This window comes from Sphaerodactylus townsendi, linkage group LG07 (assembly GCF_021028975.2).
Source record: "Sphaerodactylus townsendi isolate TG3544 linkage group LG07, MPM_Stown_v2.3, whole genome shotgun sequence".
Lineage (NCBI taxonomy): Eukaryota > Metazoa > Chordata > Lepidosauria > Squamata > Sphaerodactylidae > Sphaerodactylus > Sphaerodactylus townsendi.
Genome location: NC_059431.1, coordinates 2,156,498 through 2,176,090, shown reverse-complemented (window position 1 = coordinate 2,176,090; position 19,593 = coordinate 2,156,498). Strand labels below are relative to the sequence as shown.

The window sequence follows — 19,593 nt, the reverse complement described above, 5'->3', positions numbered from 1 at the left end:
ACAACAGCCAGCCTGCTTATCAGGTTGCTAAGTCTGTTGCACCGGAAGGATTCAGGCAGAGATGCAACGGCCAGCCTCCTCACCAGGTTACTAATTCTGCGGCACTGGTATCTGGTATCTATCTAATTTACTTATTTTAATTCATTCCAGTGGTGGCGAACCTTTGGCACTCCAGATGTTATGGACTACAATTCCCATCAGCCCCTGCCAGCATGGCCAATTGGCCATGCTGGCAGGGGCTGATGGGAATTGTAGTCCATAACATCTGGAGTGCCAAAGGTTCGCCACCATGGATTTATACTCTGCTGTTTCTCCTCAAGGACCAAGAGCAGCGTCCAATAAGGAAGGAGCAGAACCTCCGAAGACGGCAGCCACAGATGCAGGCAAAACATCAGGAGAAAATGCTACTAGAACATGGTCATACAACCCAGAAACCACACAGCACCCTAGCGGGTCCGGCCATGAAAGCCTTCGACAACACACTGCCCAGGGACCACTCCCCCCATGACAGTAAGTCCCCTCAACTGGCTCGGGGACACAGCCACCAACACACCACCCTGACCTGGCTGCTCCAGACTGGCCTGAACTCCTCAGAGCCCAGAGGCTAAGCACTCCCCAACAGCACCACAAAAGCACAAAATTGGGGCGTACAACCTGCTGAAGGAGACCTGTAGCCAGCAGGCCTGCAGGGCAGAGCTCCAAACTAGTCCCAAGGAGATGCAGGGCCACCCAACCTGGCTTCTGGCCCCCAAGAGCGGAAGAACTCGTTCCGGGCGGGGTCATGTAGGACAACCCTCCGGAGAGGCATCGCCCGAGGCAGACAGGACCGCTGCCGAAGATGAGGCCGAAGATGAGGCCGTCCTTTACTCAAAAGCAGCCCGTGGATCAGTTTGCTATATTTAGTTTCCCCCCCCAATTTAGACCCTGATCTAATAACAGCCCAGCTGCCATCTGCTCCAGACACCCGCCCAGATAAAGGCATCGCGGCAGAATCGATAGCGACACAAAACAACCCGGTCGAAGTTCCACTGGGGGAGTCCCCAAACTCCCCACCTCGAGCACCAGCTGCGACAAGCAGAGGCTAAATAAAGGCCCAACTTGTCCCACCCCCACCCCATTTTCCAGGCACTGGTGGGGCTGGCTGGAGTCTCAGCATGCTTCGGAGGTTCTGCATTCAGAGTAGATTCCAGGAGGCCAGCCTCCCCACCCCCACCCCCTCCGCAGCCCCCACTGCAAGGGCTCTGGGAAAACAAGAGCTCTCCCAACTCATCCCCGATCTGCTGGGTTACTCCCAAGCAGCAAGAATCAAAGAGTTGGGAGAGACTCCAAGGGTCATCAAGTCCATCCCTCAGCCATGCAGGAACACACCGTCAAACCACTCCTGACAGACGGCCATCCAGCCTCTGCTTAAAATCCTCCGAAGAAGGAGACTCCACCACACTCCGAGGTAGTGCATTCCACTGTCCAATAGGCCGGATGGTCAGGAAGTTCTTCTTAATATTTAGGTGGATTCTCTTTACTTTCACCTTGAACCCCATTACTCCTGGTCCTAGTAGTCCCCGGAGCAGCAGAAAAGAAGCTTTGCTCCCTCACCAACATGACATCCCTTCAAATATCTAAACATGGCTCTCATGTCACCTCTTCACCTTCTCTTCACCAAACTAAACATCCCCAGCTTCCTAGGTCTCTCCTCATAGGGCATGGATTCCAGACCTTTCAGCATTTTGGTTGCCCTCCTCTGGACCTGTTCCAGCTTGCCAATATCCTTCTTGAATTGCAGTGCCCAGAACTGTACACAATATCCCAGGTGAGGTCTCACCAATGCAGAACAGGGAGGTACGATCACATCCCTCGATCTAGACACTGTACTCCTATTGATGGGAGTCCAGAATCGAACTGGCTTTCTTGGCTGCCGCATCACACCGCTGACTCATGTTCAGTTTGTGGTCTACTAAGACTCCCAGATCTCTTTCGCATGTAGTGTTGTCAAGCCGGGTGTCACCCATCCTACATCTGTGCATTTCATTTTTCCTACCTAAGTGCAGAATCTTACCTGTATCTCTGTTGAGATGGGGTACGTGCAATTCTTTCAGACTCCCAAATCAAGCGGTGCATGAACCTTTCCCAGGCAAACCCTGGTATTTCAGCAACTTCAGAGAGCGCTCCGCACATGGGGGGAGCACAAGGCTGACTATGAGATGCAGCCACTCTCTTGCGAGCGAGTCGGGCCCACGCGGGCACCAGAAGTGATGCCACTCCCCTCCCATGTCTCTGACAGCCAAGACCAAAGTATGCCCTGCGGTGTCAGGACCCCCTCCTCACTATGTGATGGCTTGGTCACCAAATGGGTCCCACCACAACGTATAATGTATGGAACTCACAGCCACAAGATGTAGCAGCTGCCTCTAGCCCAGTGGTGGCGAACCTATGGCACCAGAGGTGGCCAGAGGTGGCACTCGGAGCCCTCTCTGTGGGCACACGCACACAGAGTTAACTGGGGGGGCAGAAAATCACCCCCACACACACACATCTAGGCTGACGGGCACGATCCTTTACCTGAGAGTAAGCTCGGTTGTTGGCAATGGAGTTTGTTTCTGAGTAAACCCTCCTAGGGTTGTGATCCACCCATTTGACGCATTGCACAGTTGCTTCACCAAGCTTACTCCTGAGTAATGCGCACCTCAGAGCCAACCTTTTTTTTCTAAACTAAAACCTCAGTATTCAGGTTAAATTGCAGTGTTGGCACTTTGTGATAAATAAGTGGGTTTTGGGGTTGCAATTTGGGCACGTGGTCTCGAAAAGGTTCGCCATCACTGCTCTAGCCACAACAGGCAAATGGAGGCTCCAACATTGGAACCGACCCCCTCTTGACCTGCATTTGTTCAGAGGGCACCGGATCAGACGACGCAGAAAACAAAGTGCGGGACTACCCAGCAGGGCTGTTGTTACACTCCAGTACTGGAGAGCTGAACTGGCGATCATGGAAATGTGAAAGGCCAAAATGCACAAACCGGAAAAATCAGCCAGCTGAGTGGGATGCCAGGAAATCCTTCCAAAAAGCCCCATCCACCGACTATCAACACTAAAGTTTTGGCCACTGACCGTTACTGCCCAGGGTGTACTCAAACCAGCTGCAAGACTGACACGCGACGGGGAAAGGCTTGACTGGTAACTAGCTTCCCAATTTCAACTAGGTTTTCCTGGAGGACACAGCAGCCGCGATCTGCTTCAATCTGGTTTCTGACCTGGTCAGGGGACAGAGACGGCCTCGGTCGCCCTCCCAGATGATCTCCGGAGGCATCTGGATCGAGGCGGGCCGGGGGCTGCAGTTGCTGCCTGACCTGACAGCTGCGTCTGATCCAGTCAGCCGTGACCTTTTGACTCACTGCCTTGCTGACCTTGTTGGATGGGTGCCTGATCTAATCTTGGGGTCAGAGGGTACCCCAAAGGGACAGGACTTCATCGTGTTATTTGTGGGCGGGTGGGATCCTTCACGGGGCAACCCTCTCCCAAGACACTAATTAAAGAACATGAAAGGCGCTGCAGGCTAATTCGGCCGGAAAAACCAGCAATAGCAGAACACGGGATAAACCAAGATGGACACAGACTGTTATTTGAAAACACAGAAATTTCTGGACCACTCTGACAGGCACTACGTCAGACTACACAGAGGAGCCCTTGAAATCCACAAGCACATGGACCATTTCAACAGAAAGGGAGAAACCATGAACATGAACAAAATTTGGCTGCCAGTTCTGAAAAACACTAGAATCAAGACAATGGTTCGTGAACACCACCCAGACACAGGATGTCTCCAGGCAGGAAACAATCAAAGGTATTAAAATGCCAGGCAATTGCTATGCAGATGCCCTCACTCAATGATTATGCAACTACATATACTAAAATTTGTGGATTCCACTCAACACATGCAAATCACACTTGCTAACTGCACCCTTTACACTTGTAGGAGGTTAAGAGCATAGGTGTAGGAGGTTAAGAGCTCATGCATCTAATCTGGAGGAACCGGGTTTGATTCCCAGCTCTGCCGCTTGAGCTGTGGAGGCTTATGTGGGGAATTCAGATTAGCCTGGGCACCCCCACACACGCCAGCTGGGTGACCTTGGGCTAGTCACAGCTTCTCAGAGCTCTCTCAGCCCCACCCACCTCTCAGGGTGTTTGTTGTGAGGGGGGAAGGGCAAGGAGATTGTGAGCCCCTTTGAGTCTCCTGCAGGAGAGAAAGGGGGGATATAAATCCAAACGCCTCCTCCTCGTCTTCCTTACGCTCTTTTTCCCACCCTGGACATTCCACAGGTAGATACATTCCACTTGCTGTAGTACCATCAGATGCCAGCAGGCAAAATGTCAGGAGAAAATGCTACCAGAACATGGCCATGCAGCCCAGAAACCCCACAACACCCTCTCCCCAGTGCTGTTTAATATCTACAAGCACCCTCTTGCCAAGCTGGGTCAGGGCTGGGTTTTCACCAATGTGCTGGCAGCCCTCAGCTGTATCTGCTGATGGGTAGCCCAGATCGACTGGCCGGTTGGCTGGAGGCCATGGTGAAATGGCTAAAGCAGAGCCAGCTGGAACTGAATCCACTGTCTGGAATACGGGGTGGGTGAGGTACAGGAGGGGGTCGCCAACTCCCACCTCTTGCCAGCGTGCAATTAGCACCTCAGCCCACTGCCGAGGTCTGGGAGCACTTCTGGAACCACGGAACCACATGTCACCAATGTAGGGGCATTTTACCACCCTCGCCAAGCTAAGCAGCTGGCAACCTCTCTGTCCCAACATCACGCAGCCACGGTGATGCACGTTGACGGCCACCTCCAGACTAGCCTGCTGCAACTTGCTCCGTGCAGGGCAGCTCTGGAAACTTCAGAATGCAGCTACTCGAGTCCCGACTGGGGCTCCATGGAGCGGACACAGATCTAGCTGGTTCTTTTTCTTAGGAGCAGCAGTGGCTTAGAAGGTTAAGAGCTGATGTATCTAATCTGGAGGAACCGGGTTTGATTCCCAGCTCTGCCGCCTGAGCTGTGGAGGCTTATCTGGGGAATTCAGATTAGCCTGTGCACTCCCACACACGCCAGCTGGGTGACCTTGGGCTAGTCACAGCTTCTCGGAGCTCTCTCAGCCCCACCTACCTCACAGGGTGTTTGTTGTTAGGGGGGAAGGGCAAGGAGATTGTTAGCCCCTTTGAGTCTCCTCGCAGGAGAGAAAGGGGGATATAAATCCAAACTCTTCTTCTTCTTTGGTATGGGGGACTGCTATTGACGTTTCACCCCTGGGTTCGAGGCGCCAAGTTGTTACATTGGAATGTTTATTTATTGACTGGTTGTTGTGAGTTTTCTGGGCTGATTTTACTGATTGGACTATAATCTTAATTGTTTTGTTGTACGCTGCCCTGAGCCCGTTAGGGAAAGGGCAGCCTGTGCGCCAAATAAATAAAATAAACAAAATAAAGAATATCCGGGAAACTGTCAGTTCTTAAAAGTGTCCGTCCCTGAATTTGTAACTGGGCACTATGCCACCCGTCCAGGGAAAGACAGATAAAGAAGAAGAAGAGTCTGTAAAGAGACTCAAGGCAGCTTACAAACCCCTTTTTCCCTTCCTCTCCCCACAACAGCCCCTTTGTGAGGCAGGTGGAGCTGAGAGAGTTCTGAGAGAACTGTGACTAGCCTGAGGTCACCCTACAGGAATGTAGGAGTGCAGAAAGACAGCTGGTTCACCAGATAAGCCTCTGCCACTCAGGTGGAGGAGTGGGGGAATCAAACCCGGTTCTCCAGATTGATGTCCACTGCTCTTAACCACTACACCCTGCTGGCTCAAATAAAGGGCAGGCTAAAGGGGTCATGGCTGCCAAAAGGGGTTTTGCAAGGCTCTACAGGTGGGAGCCCAGACCTGCCATGGGGTAGCCGCCCTGTGTGTCCAGAACTCCCAGCGATTCTTTTAGAAACTCATCTGGCAGGCCCAGGAGACCCCCGTGCACCCGAGAATTGATATATATTTTTTTAAAGCGCACGCAAAACATTGCAAGCCAAACTCCCCTCACGTGTCTGGTTTGGCCCCGGAGTTGGGAGAACTCGACAATAGGGAAGGAATGCAGCCGAGTCTGGGGTGGACGGAATTTGGCCGGCAGCAGCAAAGGCCCACGGAGGCTGCCGGTGAAGGACCCGAGGAAAGCATTTCTGCCCCCAGATGTTAGCCAGAAGGATCCAGACGGGGCTCACGGACCCCGGCCGTTTCCAGCAGTGACATCACAGACAATGGCAGCCGCCGGGCCCAGCGCCACTGGGTATCTGGCGAAGCCGTCTCATCAGGCGGCGGCACGAGGCTTTTAGCAGACGCTTTCCGCTTTTATCTCTCAGGAACTTCGGAGCCAGGGCCTGACGCGTGCAGGCTTCCAAAGCAGCCGCGCGGGGCCCCCTCTTCCTCACGAGGCCTCTGAGCCAAAGCCCAGCGTCCCAGGAACCTACGGATGAAAAGTCAACGTGCGTGCACGCTCCGATTCCTGGCCCCCAACACCCACCCCCAAAACAAACACCGCAAGCCAAAAACCCACATCTAAGCAACCCCAGGCATCTGCCCCACCACAAGCCACATCCGGCCGTCCCATCCGACACACACACGAAATGCAGCGCACAATCAATGCTCACGCTACGGATCACGCTGGCCGTGCAAAACTCAAAGGGACAAACCACCCGGCACGCCTTCTCTCTCTCTCTCCGGCTCTCCACATTCGTGCCAGTCTCACAGGCCCGACTCCCCCCCCCACACACACACACAAACACACAACACAAGTGCAGCAGCTTAGCTGACCAAACCTGGACCTGTCGGGGCTGAAACCGGCTGCCCCATCACAAGAGGGAGAGGCCGCGCCAACTCTGCACTGCAAACCGTGAAATTACAACTGGCTTTCCAAGACAGGCAACACAAACGTTTGGAACGAAAGTAGAGGCAGCGAGCTGACATTCCCCCCCTCCCTCGTTCTAATCCCCGTCCATTCAATTTACCTTAACATTGCACACTCCTGGCAGTTCAAAGGGGCGAGCCCCCCCCCCCCCTTCCCCAGAGAACGACTGAAGATCAGAATCCCTCCTAAGGCCCTTCTGGGGTGCCGCAGAGAGGAGGGACGTTCGCAGTAGCCACGGCTGAGGAGGATCCAGACCCTCGTAATGTACGATCTTTAAAAGTTAACGATTCAGAAATGCATCTGGAATGATCGCAGCTTGGAATCCGTTTGGAATCCCAACATCTGCTCGCGTGAAACGTAGACCAAACTGCAAGGACCAAAGCCTCTGCCAATAAAAGGAAAGTAACTAAACAAGCCGGGGGGGGGGGGGATCGATATTAGCAAATAAAGAGGCCCTCCCTGGCCCCGAAATGCAGGATAAATATTGAACCAACCCCGAGCTGTATTTACAACACAACAGTTCTCTCCCCATCTTTCTTCGTCTGTCTCTTTTTTTTCTGGCACCAAAGAAAAGAGGGAGACGCACGCTGAGTGTCCATATCTGCACGGAATATACAGGCATGTTCAAAGATTCCTAGACAGAGGAGAAAAGTTTTGTGGACAAAAAGGAAACACTCTGCAGGGTATGAAGTAGCTGTCCCGCATATGCTCCATTGAAGCATGGGAGCACGCAAGTGCCGCGCGCATGTGCGCTTCCATGCATTTAAATGGCGCATGCACGCAACGGCGCCTTCAGTGGAACACGCATTGAAACTTATTTTGAAGCCAAGAAAATTCTGCTTGCTTCGGCACCAACCCGGGCAGCTTAATTCAAGCCACGACGCGCCACAGTTCAACAGGAGGACTTTCCTTTGTTTCTGAACATGTGGCCAGGTGTTCGTTCCCCTCCCCAAGCACTCGGCCTCAGCCCTTCCTGGATCGATAAGGTAGCCACCCCAGCAAGAAAGCAAGACCCCCGAGCATGTCTGAATGTCCACATCTCTGAATTAAGTATTACACAGGTGCTGTATCAAGATGCTTCCTAGTCACATACAGAATTAGTGTGTTGTGGGTTTTCCGGGTTGTATGGCCATGTTCCAGTAGTATTTTCTCATGATCCTCTGAAGATTCCAGTCACAGATGCAGGCAAAACATCTGGAGAGAATGCTACTGGAACACGGCCACACAACCCGGAAAACCCCACAACACACTAGTGATTCCAGTCGTGAAAGCCTTCGACAATACGCATACAGAATGTCTACCTCCTGTGCATTTTGTGCAAATGGGATCACACACTTTTCTAACTTCTTTGTTGCCTGAAGGACACAACTGTGAGGGGAATTAGACTTTCTGGAGAGAGGGTTACAATATTTGTGCTCACATTTTTTTAAAAAAATCATCCGACAAATTCTAGGGATGGATGCTGTGTGGTTTCCGGGCTGTACGGCCGTGTTCTAGCAGCATTCTCTCCTGACGTTTCGCCTGCATCTGTGGCTGGCATCTTCAGAGGATCTGATGTTGGGAAAGCAAGTGGAGTATATATACCTGTTGGAGTGTCCAAGGTGGGTGAAGAAACATTGTCTGTGCGTAACAAAGAAGACAGCCAGGTCAATAGGTGAGGGCATCTGAATAGAAGTATGAGTAACAATGAAGTGAACAATGATGCCCTCACCTATTGACTTGGTTGTCTTCTTTGTTACTCACAGACAATGTTTCTTCACCCACCCTGGACACTCCAACAGGTATATATACTCCACTTGCTTTCCCAACATCAGATCCTCTGAAAAAATGCGATCGGCTCAGCCACAGATGCAGAGTGACCAACCTTCCGGGAGGAGAGAATGTTGCTAGAACACGGCCATACAGCCCTGGTAATATCAATGCACCTAAGCCTACTTGGCCATACAGCCCGGAAACCACACAGCACCCAAGTGATTCCAGCGGTGAAAGCCTTCGACAATACATAGAACTCTGCCTGCTTCTGTGTCCATTTCTTAAATTAAATGCACTTTAGCCAGTATTAATGGAATGGTCTCATTCTATTTTTGTGCCATACTCGACTGCAAAAATCACCTCTATTTACAAGTCAGGAATACTTGTTGCAACTCTTCCAAAACACAAACTACCCAAGATTCCCAGCAAAGCCGTCCAATGAAGCCACCTTTCCTGTGAGAATGCACTGTTGGAGGAGAGACCCCAAGCAAAGGTCTTCCATGCAGAGAGGGCCCAGGAGCGTCTCCCGTCCGGGGATTTGGAGAGGAAGCACAGGCACAAGCAACTCCCTAGTCTCACCATTTCAAGTCCCTCTTGGAGCTGAGAGAGGCACACCTCGGAAAGAAAGAGATGTATGTCTTCAAGGAAGTCTTCAAGGAGATCCTCCTTCTCTGCCCAATGCGATTCTGGGCTGCATCAACAGGAGTATTGTGTCTAGTCAGTGGTGGCGAACCTTTGGCACTCCAGATGTTATGGACTACAATTCCCATCAGCCCCTGCCAGCATGGTCAACTGGCCATGCTGGCAGATCTAACATGGAAGCCATAACATCTGGGTACAGGTTCCTGCTGAAGTCCCTGCGTCGAGGGATGTGTACCTCTCTACTCTGCATTGGTCAGACCTCACCTGGAATATTGTGTACAGTTCTGGGCTCCGCAATTCAAGAACGATATTGACAAGCTGGAACGTGTCCAGAGGAGGGCAACCTAAATGGTGAAAGGTCTGGAATCCAGGCCCTAGGGCCCTGGTGGCGAACCTTTGGCACTCCAGATGTTATGGACCTGAAGATTCCCATCCTGGCCCCTACCAGCATGAGACCATGCTGAAAAGGGCTAAGCTCTACTGATCCATAACATCTAATTATAAGGTCCCTCAGGAGCCTATGAAAGAGACTTAGAGGGAGATGGGAGACAGAGGGTCATTTAGGGCGTTTGGTGAAGAAGAGGAGGTTAAGAAGGGACATGATAACATGTTTAGAATGCTAGGCTTTGAAGAGGGATGCCATGTTGGTGGAGGGAACAAGCTTGTCTTCTGCAGCTTCCAGAGACTAGGTTACACTGGGGTAATGGAGTTCAAGGTGCAGGAAAAGAAATTCCACCTAAACATTAGGAACTTCCCTGACCATCCAGAGGCTGTTGGACAGTGGAATGCACTCCCACCGAGGTGCTTGGTGGGGTCTTCTTGCTTTGGAGGACTTTTGAAAGCAAGAGGCTCTATGATCATATATCGGGAGTGCTTTGATTGTGTGTTCCTGCATGGCCGGGGGTTGGACTGGATGGCCCGTGGGGTCTCTTCCAACTCTATGGTTCTATGACTCTACCCTGACCTGGGCTCTCTTTCCTCTCTGATCCACCCAAGTCCTTCTCTTCTTGCCTCCAGAGCTCATCTCCTTCTGAGCCTTCAGTCTCGTTCCAGACTTCTCCTTCTCCCCCTTTTCCCTCCCTCCCTCCCTTTCTTCTTGCCTTTTTCATCTCACTCCACATGACTGACTTGTTTACAGTATTTTTGTGCTTCTTCTCAGCCAAAGAGTTAAGATTCAAGTCCCGGAGTACCTCCGAGACCAGAAAAGAGTTTCAGGGTCTAGGCTTTCGAGCATCCAATGCTCCCTTCATCAGACGCGAGTCAAAGATCTGGAAACACGGGGAACAAAGCGGAGGCAGCTGGGGACCCGGAGCTCCGAGGACACCTTTGGCGGGTCTCTCACCAATTGACAACAACAAACAAAGCACTGGCAAAGTTTGTTTTACACTGCCGTTGTGTGCACCTGCTTCTTGTTGATGTTACATGTCTTAGCAAAGGGAGAAGTCACCCGATGAGATCAGGGCTGCTCTGCCCTGCGTGGAGAAAGCCAGCTCTGACAACCAGAATCACATGGCTGTCCAACCTTAGCAGGCACACCACCCAACTGCTGAATTCAGCTTCCACCCCTGTGAATTGGAAACAGCCACCCTTCTCGACAGGGCGACTTAAAATGAGCCAAGAACCCCTTTTCTTTTGGCAAGCTGTGAAAGATAAAGAGTAGCAGTGGCCTCAATGCTTCATTCAAAAGTAATGCAACTGTATAATAATCTGGCATTCTTTAATTTGTTCAAGGCCCGCTTGAAGCAAGGCGGGTTTATTCGAAACAGGAGTGTTACTGAAACGAGTTCTTCTGTGTGGGGCCACGCTCCAAAGGGGCCTTCAGCCACGGCCTGCTTTCGATTCTGCAGGAAGCTGTGCACTGCGGACGGAGCAGCCACTCGCTCCAAACAGAACAGCCGGACCTGACAGAATGCAGTTTTGGGCTGACCTCACTCAGTAGGAGGTTAGGCACAATACAGCTACAATACATTCTTGGGTGTTGTGGGTTTTCCGGGTTGTATGGCCGTGTTCCAGTAGCATTTTCTCCTGACACGTCAGTCAGGAAAACCCACAACACCCTAGTGATTCCAGCCGTGAAAGCCTTCGACAATACCTTCTTGCTCACAAAATCTCTTGCAATGAATGGGAACAGCCACTGGATTGTGTGATCATGAAGAAGAAGAAGAAGAAGAAGAAGAAGAAGAAGAAGAAGAAGAAGAAGAAGAAGAAGAAGAAGAAGAAGAAGAAGAAGAAGAAGAAGAAGAAGGGGTTCTCTCCTGCAGGAGACTCAAAGGGGCTTACAAACTCCTTGCCCTTCCCCCCATCACAACAAACACCCTGGGAGGTAGGTGGGGCTGAGAGAGCTCCAAGAAGCTGTGACTAGCCCAAAGTCACCCAGCTGGCATGTGTGGGAGTGCACAAGCTAATTTGAATTCCCCAGATAAGCCTCCACAGCTCAGGCGGCAGAGCTGGGAATCAAGCCCGGTTCCTCCAGATTAGATACACGAGCTCTTAACCTCCTACGCCACTGCTGCTCTAAGGTATGCACCTTAAAAAGCTAAAAGTTTAAAACTTAACTTTTGCAATGCAAGTCCAAACCTGGCATCAACTCCCAGCATCAGTCAGGAATCAATATTTCAAAATATTAACACTGCACAACAGGGAAGAAAAACATAATCTGCATGTGATTTTTTTAAAACAAACAAACACACTCTCAGCTTGATGGTCGGTGCGTTCTTCTTCTTCCAAGATTTACTCCAAGATCTCTAGCCTAAGCTTGCTCAACGCGAACAGGACCGGCGCATGAATTGAGTCCGTCTGTTTCCACAGGGCTAGCCCAAGAGATATATTCCCAGCAAACCAAATGCTTCTCACCAGTCACAAACAGCAGAATTAAAAAGAAGCCTGCATCTCCAGCGAGTTTGGTAATCACTGTTTGCAGCAAAGCCTCGTCTTTCTAAAATGATGTCAGTAAAAAAAATGCCGTACAGATCCAAAACATCAGCCCGGTGCCCCTGGTCTCGCTGTAGTCAAAGCATAAACTAAGAACACACATCCGAGTAAATTATGCGCAACCTCCTTACGGAGATTTCTTGCAGGCGCCCCTTCCCAAACAGCAAACCTCTGGCCGTCGACATGTGTCCGACTCATCCATGATGATGAAGGATGAAGCCGGGAAATGGGTTCCCTGCACGCACAGAGCCCCAGCCTCTACACCGGGAGCTGCCTGAAGCCCGGTTCCCGCTCCCCTTGCTTCCGAGAATTACTCACCTCGACCAAGACAAGCGGCTTTATCTTAATGAAAATGCCTGCCACCAGCCCTGGACGAGCAGGACGCTCTCCGGAAAGCTCTTCGCCAACCACAGCGGCTGTTTCCTAAGGCCCAGCAGAACAAGCCAACATTTCCAGATCTGCCACTGCGAGGGGTCCGCGGGAAACAAGACGCAGCCGGGATCCGAGCTCTACACAGGAGCCTGGCGAAGGTGGTGTCGCTTCAAGGAGCAGCCGTCCCTCCTTTGGTGTCAAGACCACATTTTCAAAGCTGCGTGGATATCGGCGCAGCTGGACTCAAGCTTGCAACTGAGAGTCTCGGGTCGAGTTACAGCAGCTTGAAGCCTCCTAAGGGGACCGTAGAAAGAGACTCTTTGCAGGGGACGAGGCAAGCACGGCACAAAAGGCCCCACAACTAACACAAAGGTGGCTTCCCCATCACCTCTGTTCAAAGCCAGCCAGCTGTGCTGCAAGGAACCCATCTGGAGGAGCGGCACACGGCTCCCTCCGTCCCGCCCTGCCGGCGAGGGCGGAAGGCCAGATCGATAGGCAGATAATTGCCCGAGGGAGTAATCAATGTGGGATATCATCGAGGTAATCAATGCTGGGATATCATCGGGAATCCAATCAGCAGCCAGCAATTCTCCACCGCGAAAGCCGGCCTGGTTCCAAAGTCAGCCAAAAGCACCCACGGCTCGGCTCCTGACCCGAGGGCACCCCAAGATTTCCCCTTTCCTCCTCTGGCCTCACCCCTCCCCCTTGCGTTCACGGGGTCACAGCACAGCAGTCTGCAAGCCAGGGGTCACAGGAGCCAGAGGGAGAACAATGGAGCCCCCCCCCCCCTCGCTACCACAAAAATGTTCGAAAATCCAACATTAGTAGGGTTAGGCAACTTTGTGGGATCGGCAGAAGAGAGGGAAACACACACAGCGGGTTCCGGGGATCCTGCCGAAGTTCTCAAGAAGGCCACACGGAAGACGAGCAACAGCCGGGAAGGAGGTGCCCCCAAATATGGGCAGCCAGGGGGAATAGCCACTGAGCTGTGGAAGCCAAAGGAAGGGAACTTGGTGGGAAGTCAGGGGGTCAACTGAAGAGCTGCTCTCTGGTGCTAAAACGGCAGATCCAAACCCAGGCGAGCCCTGCTCGAGGCAAAACCCCGCTGTTCCCCACTCGGGTTCCCGGCCCAGGTTTCCCGCCTGCTTTCCTTCAACCTGCCCCCCATGATTGCAAATACGTGTCTATTTTGAAAAGGTCACTTCTGAACCCGGAACGGGTGGCGGAAGGGCAGGGAGCCAGGCCCCGGGGAACCGGGCAGGCAGGGAAGGAGCGGCCAGATCCTAAGCGAGGGAAGAAGGCAGAGATGGCAACCAACGGGGTCCGGTCTCTTCCTCTCTGCCCTCCGCCTGGGAAGAAAAATTGCAAAATATTCCCTCCTTCCAAAATATTCCTCCGCAGTCATGCTCAGGCACATAGTCGGATTTTTCCCCAGGTACTTTGGAGGAGAGAGCAATTTTTTTAAAAAATTAAAACTTTCTAGAAGCATCGGTGAGTCCCACAGGTATGCAAGTTCAATTCCCCAAAAACGCCCTGGCGAAGAAGAAACCGCTGGGGTGGGGCCTGGACTTATTCCTTATCTATGGGGGGGGGGGGTCCAGCCCAGCTTTTGGGGGGGTTGAGATCTTGAAAAAAATCTGCCCCCCCCCCCAATCAGGGGTTTTTGGTCCAAAGTCCCAGGGGGCGGGGGGGGGGGGGGGATGGGGCAGTTTGACCAACATGGCCAAGGCACAGAGGAGGAGGCACAGAGGAGGACCCTCCCCAGGGGGGGGGGTCAAACCCGCTCTTTCAAAAAAACACCCAAGCCAGAAATGGGTGCTGCCCCCTTAATGCTCGGTACACATCGGCACCCCCCCTCCCCACCGCAAATGCAACCTGGCTGAATCCCAGCTCTTCTATTCAGAACCGCCTGGGTCCCCTGTTGACCCCCCCCCTTTGTCATAAAAAGAGAGGGAAGGAAAGGGACGTTTCTTCCCCCCCCCAAAAAAAACACCCCAAAAGCAAAGGAAAGTTTCCTCAAATTGCAAGGGGGTCCATCTGGATTCGGTATCCTCAATTGGGGGGGGGGGTGTCACTTGCACCCTCGCTGAACCATCTCTGCAAAAACCATACAATGGGGGGGGGGAGGTTTCCTTGGTGGTGGGGGGCTCGTCGCTTGCAAAGATCTCACACCTCCCGCTCCCTTCTGGGAGGGGGCAAGGAGAGCGCTCGGGGGGGGGGGGGTCAGCGGGTCAGCCAAGCCCCTGGCCGGGTTGCAACAAGCATCGCCTGGAAGCCGGGGGATTTTCAAAGCGGGGGGGGGGGGGAGCAATGCGCTTCCTTTTTCATTATCGCTCATGTATTTGCATTCGCGGGAGAGGGGTCGGAAGGGCAAGGCAGAGCGCGGCGCCCCCCCATTTCCAGAGAATGGGGGGCTCCAAGTGACCACCAGCGGGGCGGGAGGGGTCGCAGCGAGGCCACTGGCGGGGGGGGGGGCGCTGGCTCCTTCGACCCCCGCCTCACTCTCTCGGAGCCCGAGGGCAGGAGACCGGAGACGGGGGGGGGGGGGAGAGAGGCAGAGACCTGTTGCCGACCCCCGCCTCGACCCCTTTGCCGGAGAGGCAGCCTGAGGAGTGACCCCCCCCTCAAAAAAAGAGCCCCCCCCTTGTGAACTTTGGGCGGGAGGAGGGAGGAGGAGGAGGAGGGGGGGGACGGGGAGACCGGCGAGCCTGCCCCACTCGACCCCACCCCCCCCCCCGCGGTCGATACCCGGCGCCCCCCCCCCCCCCGGCCGCGGAGCCGCCACTCACCGCGCGCGCCCGCCCCGCGGCGCTCCCCGGCCAGCCCGACCGCCGCCTCCGCCGCCCTCCTCTCCGGCCGCTCCGCTCGGTGCACCGGCTGCGAAGGGAGCCCGGCGGGCGGGAGGCGCGCTTTTAAAGCCCCCCCCCCCCCCCGCCACGCCGCCCCACCCCCATGTGACCAGCCGAGGAGGGAGGGAGGGAGGGAGGGGGACGGAGGAGGAGGAGGAGGCAGCCCCGCCCGGGAAGCCGCCCGACCCCCCCCTCCCCGCTCCCGCGCAGCAACTTGCCTGAGGAGCGCAACTTGGGCGGACCCCCCCCCCAAAAAAAAGCCGCCGCCGCCGCCGCCGCCCCCCCGGGCCCACCGACCGGCGTCCCCCCCCCCCCAGGCACCGCCGCGGAATGTCCGCCCGGGGGCTTTGAGCAAGCCGCTGCCGGGCGCGGGCGCGGAGTCTGGCACCCCGCGGGCGAGAGGCGCGGGGGGGGGCCTCCTGGGACGCCGCCCTGGATGCGCCCTCCTCGCATTGCCCCGCCGGGGCCTCGGGGAAGTCCCGCACGTAGAGACGCGCTGTCACGCTTCGTGCCCCCCCCCCCCCGGCCTTGAGAACAGCGGCAGGACCCCCCCCCCCACCGCCCTCCCCCCCCCCCACAGCCATGCCCATGGGACCAAGCCTGGGCACTGCCCCTCGCCTTAGGGGCCAGGACTGGGCATGAGCCTGGGCTGTGGACGGGGCCACCGGAGTCCTTTGCCCCCTTGGGCAGCCAGAGGGCCAGCCGGAACTGAGAGGACCACAGTGCCTCTGAGCCGGTGCAAAGTGCCCCACCCCTGGCACAGTTTGGGAGGCCTCTGGAGTGGATGTGGCATCAAAACGGCTTTGCGAAGCGGAGGAGGGATCTTGGCTGGAGCCGCCCCCATTCGGAAACCGCCCTTCCTATAGGCTGCCCATAGGGGGGGCGCAGAGGTGGAGGAAATAGGGTCGCCAACCTCCAGGCGAGTCCTGGAGATCTTGGGGTGTCTGCTCCTGCTCTCCAGACTGCTGGAATCGCTTCCCCCTGCAGGGAGCGAGCTGCTCTGGAGGGTGAGCTGGATGGCATTATGAGGTCCCTCTTTTCCCCAACCCCCACCTTTCCTAGGCTCCACCCCTACTTTGCAAGAGTTTCCCAGTCCAGAGTTGGCGGCTGAGGGAGACACCTGTGCCAGTTTTTCCAAGTGCCAACACTAGTCAGGGGGGGAGAAGCCACCCACCTGGAAGTGGGCAGCCAGAGCTTTGCATATGAGCCCCAGCGGTCTACCCAATAAAATAGTCAGGATCGCATCTCTGCTTCTTTATTTACAGCCTCCCTCCCTCCCTCCCTGAGACTCGAGGCGGATCCGCCACTATAAGACAACATAACCAGACTTTCATGGCCAGAATCACTGGGGTGCTGTGTGGTTTCCGGGCTGTATAGCCCGTGTTCCAGTAACATTTTTCTCGGACGTTTAAAGCCTGCATCTACGACTGGCATCTTCAAGAACATCTTCAGCCATAGATGCAAATGAAGCGTCAGAGGAGAGAATGCTATTAGAATTCTGACCACTATCTGGCTCCCCACAACCCTGAGAAATCCACTGGCAACCCTCCCAACTGGGCATTTGGCCCACAAGGAAAAGGCCACAGAGCCCAACAGTATTATTGAAAAGGTCAGAATTGTACCCCCTCTGCAGCTTCCACATTAGCCCTCTTAGAAATATTTTTTTTTAAGAAGAAGAAGAAGTTTGGATTTCTATCACACCTTTCTCTCCTGTGGGGAGACTCAAGGGGGCTGACCAATCTCTTGCCCTTCCCCCTCACCAGCAGGCTGCTTGGTGAGGGAGACTTGGGCTGAGGAGCCTCCAGCTGTGACTAGCCCAAAGGTCCCGCAGCTGGCATGTGTTGGGGAACACACAGGCTAATCAGAATTGCTAGATAAGCCTCCACCCCGGGTCAAAGAGGCAGAGCTGGGAGATCAAACCCACCACTCCAGATTAGATGCAGAGCTCTTAACCTCCCTACATTACTGCCTTGCTCCTTTTTAAAGCTGTGTTCTGGGGGGAGGGGCACTGGGAGAAGGAAATCAGATTTGAACCCTTGAGTCTGTTCAAGCATTAAAAGCCATTGCTTCTTTGCTTTGGAGGTGGGGAAGAGCAAGAAGCGGTTGGAGGGATGTTGGCAGTAGTAATGGCATGAGCAGAAAGGGTTTAAACACACATGCTAACTTTCAAGAAGTAGCAAAGGTTTTTAAAAAAGAGAAACAACAACAAAGGTTTGTTTATTTATTTGGTCTCCGGGTCCAGGAAGGACCACCAGGCCCAACTGTTTGTTATTTAGTTCCCCAGGTTTAAGCTAATTCGTTCTCCCTCCATTTTATCTCTCACAACAACCCTATAGAGATGGGTTAAGAGGCTGGAAGGGATGTGTGTGCTGCAGGCAGGGGAGGGCGTGGTGATGCGTGTCCAGTCCTGCAAGCGGATGAAGTACAGAAGCGGTGACAGGCAAGCGTGAATCAGAAGATGATCCAGTCCAATGGGTCAAGGCAGGCAAAGGCATAGTCTCGGGTCAGTTCAACAGGCCACGGCACAGGAGATCGGGTAAACAGGCTGGGTCTCAGCAGTAGACCAGGCACACGGAGGCAACAGGGAACACACTTGCTGCATCCAGGCAGAAGCAGGCTCACAGAAAGGCTTATATAGAGAGCCTTGTTCAAAGGGCTGGGATTCTGCAAGGAGTTGATCCTCATCAGATGCCGACACTTCTCTTCTTATATCTTGCACAATTCCAAGCACTCCTCCGTTGCTTCTGCCGCAGCTGCCTCTGCTTCTGCCTCCTATGCACAGCTGACTCGTTACTGGGTTCCTTAGGAGGATCCACGGGCTCCTCCACCTGGACCTTTCCTGCCTGATGAGGAAAGTATAGTGCAGGGGTCTGCATTTCCAAGGTTAAGGTATAGTGCAGGGGTCTGCAACCTGCAACCTGCAACCAATTGGCCATTGCTGGCAGGGGCTGATCGGAATTGTAGTCCATGAACATCTGGAGAGCCGCAGGTTGCAGACCCCTGGTAGTTTACTGTCACGCTTCTGGGTTTTTCGGTCTAATGTGTCCAAATCAGCTTGTGTCCTGTTTATGATTCCCACAGTGTACCTGATGACAGGTATGGCCCAGGTGTTGATGGCCTTGATGGTATTCCCGCCGTTTAATTTGGATTTCAAATTTTTCCTGACCCTCTGGGTGTATTCTCTGCTGACCACCGTCTTCACTTGCCTGTGGTTGATGTTACCGACCTGCAAAATGCCCAGGTATTTACAGGCTTCCTTTGGGTTGCACTTGCTTAGTTGGCCATCAGGCCTTTCTGTGCCGTCACTCTCCTCGATCTTGCCCCTCTTTATCGCCACAGTGGGACCCTTTTCCAGGCCAAACTCCATCGAAATGTTCGTGTGCTGGAATATTCACGAACATGTTTACTTCAGACTGGATTTCTGAGTCTGATTTCCTGCAGAGCTTCCAATCGTCCATTGACAGCAAATGTGAGGGGTTTTTTTTCTAAGTCTTTGGCTGTTTGATGTCCTGGCTTTAGAGCTCGGGGCAGCTCACATCATAACCACTCCGGTGAGAGAAACATATAAGATCAGTTCTGTACCATTCCACAGAGATTGCAAGACCAAAATATTCCAGCGGGTGTATAATTGAAACCGAAATGGACTCGTTGTGTGACACCTTTTGGCCCCAACAGTTACACCTCTTCTTTTTCACCCACATAAGATCTATGGGTCCAGGTGAAATTGAGATTTATTTGGGCAAGTGATTTGAATCTGAACGGCCATCAAGGGTATTTTACGATATGTTTTCAATTGCTATTTATTTACATTATCTGTGCATGATTGTTTAATTATGTATGTTTTAATGTTTTAATGTTTTAATGTTATTGTTGTTATTATCGTGTTGTTCACCGCCCAGAGCCCTTCGGGGGAGGGGCAGTATATAAAATTGATTATAGATAGATAGATAGATAGATAGATAGATAGATAGATAGATAGATAGATAGATAGATAGATAGATAGATAGATAGATAGATAGATAGATAGATAGATAGATAGATAGATATGTTAGACACCCTGAGCCCAGCTAAGGCTGAGGAGGACAGGATATAAAACAAAACAAAATAACACAATATAAAGCAGCTAAAAACAA

The 19,593-nt window shown here is 53.2% G+C and overlaps 1 long non-coding RNA gene across 1 annotated transcript in view; it reads right to left on the bottom strand.

Annotated features, from left to right (window-relative positions):
- LOC125436033 overlaps window positions 1-15,528 on the bottom strand; it is a 126,271-nt gene extending 110,743 nt beyond the window's left edge. The window contains exon 1 of the long non-coding RNA XR_007244978.1: window positions 15,401-15,528. This is a non-coding gene — a long non-coding RNA (uncharacterized LOC125436033). The remainder of the gene's footprint in view (window positions 1-15,400) is intronic.
- Window positions 15,529-19,593: the final 4,065 nt, after the last annotated feature.